This window comes from Blastomyces dermatitidis (assembly GCF_000003525.1).
Source record: "Blastomyces dermatitidis ER-3 genomic scaffold supercont1.8, whole genome shotgun sequence".
Lineage (NCBI taxonomy): Eukaryota > Fungi > Ascomycota > Eurotiomycetes > Onygenales > Ajellomycetaceae > Blastomyces > Blastomyces dermatitidis.
Genome location: NW_025544781.1, coordinates 2,320,666 through 2,325,977, shown reverse-complemented (window position 1 = coordinate 2,325,977; position 5,312 = coordinate 2,320,666).

Genomic DNA, 5,312 nt, shown 5'->3' with positions numbered 1-5,312 from the left:
TTCAAAGAAAATGCTTTCTCAACTGTACAGACTATACTCTCTGATTAAAAATCAATTTTCTTCTTTAAATGTTAAAAAAGTTGATCATGAGAAGTTATCTCTCTGAAGAGAAAAGCATGAATCTCTTATAGATATATAAATAAGTGAACTATCTAAAGAGAAGAAATATGAACAGCATTTGAAGAGAATTTCTACAATCAATATAAAAGACTCTATTCTGATTTATTCAGATGACTCAAAAAATGAGAATTTAAATAGATTAGACACAGATATTGCTTATACTGAAGATAATATTAATTTTATCTCAGATTTCTGAAATTTAGGCTGTGAATCTGAAGTCTTTGATACTGAACTATTTGTAATAGTGAAAGCTTTTAAACTCATTGAAATAAAATCTCATAAAAGAGGAAATAGTTTGAAAGAGACATAAATATTCTCTGATAGTCAAGCTGCTTTAAAAAGACTTAGAAATAGTCAGATTCATAATGATCAAATGAATCTTGAACTGATCTTAAACTCTGTTTTAAAAATTCAAAAGAGAAGAATATTAAAGCTGATAATTCATCTACACTGAGTTCCTGCTCATATGAATATTCATGACAATGAATTGGCAGAATCAGCTGTAAAAAAAAGTGCAGAATTAAGCAGATCTATTCAAAAAATTATATCCTGATCTTTTATAAAGAGAAAAATAAAAGAATCTTATTTAGACAAGTGGAATGAAAGCTGATAGAAACAAAAGAAGAGTATACATTATTCAAGATTTGAAATAAAACCCAAGTGAAAATCTTGTTCAATTAAATGTAAAAAGAAAATATTCTCATCTATAATACAGCTGAAACTAGGACATGGCTATTTCAAATCTTATATACAAAGATTTGATGATAGATTTAACTCAATAGAATGCTCATTCTGCAATACAAATGAGAATCCTGAGCATATTGTAATACACTGTGCATTATACAATAGTCTCAGAGCCAGATTGAAAGAGAAGTATAATTTAAATCAATTAAATATGAGATTCTTATTCTCAACTGAGACAGGAATTAAATACTTAATAGACTTTGTATCAGAAACTCAAGCAGCTACAAGAAAATGACTAAATTCAGAAATATCTGAATATGAAGAGAAGGAAATTAATCAGATATTGTCTGTTAAAACAGCTATATACTATCTTTTAATAATTTGTTTTATTACAGTCTCTCTTTACTTTATCTTTTCCTTTCAATTTCTTTCTATCTATTTATTTAATGTGTCTATCTTTAAGACTGTGTTCTCTTTTCCTTTGTCATGATATTGTCAAATGATTTCAAAGTATCAAAATATGTTAAAACACTGCAATTTGTAAACAGTTTTTATATTCTGAGCTGAAATTTTCTGATTTTGTATATCTGAAATTGATGAATGTATAATAGTTAACTTTACAGATATAGGAAAAACCCTGAGAACTGAAAGTTCTCAGATAGATGTCATAGTCTCTGACTGTATACATCTATAATTGAAGAATAATAATAATAATAACTCTTATTACTATATCTTCTTCTTCTTCTGCATCTCTTACAGCTGTAATGATAGTAGTTATATCTTGTAGTGAGATGTTATCTCTTCTGCTGATTAATTTATCTATGTTTAGTTCTTTCTCTACTCTCTCTATCACTGTTGTAATATCATCTCTTCTCTCAGTTAACACAGTAGTATATGACTCTGTGTAATCATTCAGAGAGAATCTCAAAAAGAGCTTGATTTCAGAGACAGTGACTCTGAAAAGCTTAATTCATAGTTTCTCTTTCACAGAATATCTGAGCTCTGCTCAGAATACTGCTGAGTTGAGTTCATAGAGTTCTTCAGTTTCTTTATCTTCTCTCTGTAAGAAGACTTCAGTGCAGTCTCTGACTAGTACTACTATATATCTGCACTACACTAAGCAGCTGAAGAAGAAGAGAATCTTATATATCTACTTCTTCTCTCACTTCTGTTATTTCTGTTATATCTGTAACAATGACTTCTATCTCTCTGTAAGTATTACTTCACAGAAAGATATCATATCAGCTCTGATAGAAAGCTCAGATACTTAAGCAGTACAGAGCAAGAGTCTCAGAGCTTTAAGTATTGATAGATTCTGTCAAGACTGAGAAGATCTCTCTTACTTATCTATAAAAAAAGATGAAAGTGTGAGTCTCTAAGATGAAAAAACATCTCAGAATAATCAGTCTCAAGAAGAGATTAGTCATTACTACTGTTGAAAGTATTATAAAGATAAATTACTGATTGAAGAGAAGCTTACTTCAATTAAAGCAGATGACTGAGATGCTTTATAAGTTAATAAGTTAATATTTTTATACATTTCTCATATTCTTCTGCAGTACTGCAGTGCTAACTTCTCAGTAGATAAAGATATTAATACTGAAGACTTCAACAGTGAATAGACTGACCGTGTGACCGTGTCTGAAACCAGGACCAGATTTTTTAATAGTCTTATTACCAATTCAACTGATTCCATTACACGGTTTTAACATTAGATAGTAGTTTCATACTGTCTCAGTGAGACTTACTGTCTACTCTTATCACATTTTTCAAATAAGATCATGATTTTCACTTCTCAATTTAAATTATTTTTATTGCTTTAAATTACTTTAAATCTCATTTGAGTGTTATCAAAAAGCATTACTTTTTAAAAAATTAAAAATAGTCTAAAAAAAACCTTAAAATGTCTAAAAATAGTAACTTTATGCCACGAATGAGACTAAATGAGATCAAATGAGATCACTTTCTCATTTCTTTCAAGTCATGGTTTCATTTTAAGATCTGATATATAGTCACTTTACATGTTTTTTTGATAGCCAGTCCCAGCGGGATTCACGCCAAGAAATGTATGAGACCAGATCGAATGAGATCAAACGTGAAATTCATGATTCTGACAGCCAGTCTAACAGTGAAGAATAAGTTTGATAAGAATGTAATTATTGATGAGTAGAGTCTGATCCTTCTTTTTACTTTTTTAGCAGACTGTAATCTTATTAGAATAGCAGCAGTCTGCAGATTGATAATATTAATCTTTTTATTAATTTTAAATATCTCTTTTCTCTAATTACTTCAGGAATTTTACACTTGTGTAGTCTCATTAAACTTCTAAAAAATTCTTTGAGAGAAAATAGAAGAAGACTTAGAAGAGTACTACAGAGTTTATAAGATACTGACTTATCACTGTGAAATCATCTCTAAAAAAATTCTTTGAGAAAAAATAAGAAGTCTTAAATGATATTTCTTACTCAATATCTCTGATATATAACAGAGTGATCTTTACTAGTCATATCATAGCTTACAATCTATTTCTCAGTATTTTTTAAGTACTTAAGCAGTTCTTACAAATTCTCTGATAATGAATAATCTTCTTATTTAACAAGGTATTGAAGCTTGCTGTAATATATTCACTTATTCAATATTTTCTTTATAAGATATTCAGTATCACTCTTAATTTCAATATTATCTGACTGAGATGGCTTCATCTCAGAGTATTGCTTATAGTGCTTTAAATAAAAAATATGAAAAACAGAATGAATTGATTTCAATTCTAAGAGTAATTTCAACTTATATGTCTGCTTATTCATTACTCTTATTATCAGAAAAGATTCTAGTTATCACTTACTAAGCTTCTTACACAGTCTTATTATCTTGATATTCTTTGCTGAAAGTAGCACTTGATTCTCTATTAAGAACTTTATTAAAAGATGTTTTTAATTATAGTATTCTGTCTATCACTTCTGAGTACACTAACCGTGTGACTGTGTCTGAGACCAGGACCAGATTTTTTGATAGTCTTATTATCAATTCGACTGATCTCATTACACGGTTTTAACATTAGATAGTATTATTATTATTATTATTATTCTTCAATTATAGATGTATGCAGTCAGAGACTATGACATCTACCTGAGAATCTTTAGTTCTCAAGGTTTTTCCTATATCTATAGAGTCAACTATTATACATTTATCAATTTCAAATATGCAAAATCAGAAAATTCCAGCTCAAAATACAAAAACTGTTTATAAATTGCAGTATTTCAACACCATCTGATAGTTTGAAACCATTTGAAAATATTATGACAAAAGAAAAGAGAACATAGTCTTAAAGATAGACACATTAAATAGATAGAGAAAAGAACAGAAGGAAACAAGTACAGTAAAGTGAGACTATAACAAAACAAAATTATTAAAAGATAATGTATAGCTGTTTTAACAGACTATATCTAGTCAATTTCCACCTCTTCATATTCAGATACTGCTGAATTCAGCCATTTTCTTGTAGCTGCTCTAGTTTCTGATAGAAAGTCTATTAAGTATTTAGTTCCTGTCTCAGTTGAGAATAAGAACCTCATATTTAATTGATTTAAATCATACTTCTTCTTTAATCTGATTCTGAGACTATTGTATAATGCACAATATATTACAATATACTCAGGATTTTCATTCACATTGCAGAATGAGCACTCTGTTGAATCAAATCTATCATCAAATCTTTGTATATAAGATTTGAAATAACCATATTCTAGTTTCAGCTGAATTATAGATGAGAATATTTTCTTTTTATATTTAATTGAACAAGATTTCCACTTTGGTTTTGTCTCAAATCTTGAATAATGTATACTCTTCTTTTGTTTCTGCCAGCTTTCATTTCACTTGTTTAAACAAGATTCTTTTATCTTTCTCTTTATGAAAGACCAGGACACTGTTTTTTGAATAGATCTGCTTAATTCTGAACTCTTTTTTACAGCTGAATCAGCCAATTCATTGTCATGAATATTCATATGAGCAGAAACTCAATACAGATGAATTATCAGTTTTGATATTCTTCTCTTTTGAATTTTCAAAACAGAGTTTAAAATCAGTTCAAGATTCATTTGATCATTATGAATCTGACTATTTCTAAGTCTTTTTAAAGCAGCTTGACTATCAGAGAATATCCATGTCTCTTTCAAATCATTTCCTCTTTTATAAGATTTTATTTCAATGAGTTTGAAAGCTTTCACTATTATAAATAGTTCAGCATCAAAGACTTCAGATTCACAGCCTAAATTTCAGAAATCTGAGATAAAATTAATATTATCTTCAGTATAAGCAATGCCTGCGCCTAATCTATTCAAATTCTCATTTTTTGAGTCATCTGAGTAGATCAGAATAGAGTCTTTTATATTAATTATAGAGATCTTCTTCAAATACTGTTCATATTCTCTCTCTTTAGATAGTTCACTTATTTGTAAGTCTATGAGAGATTCCAGCTTTTCTCTTCAGAGAGATATCTTCTTATGATCAAT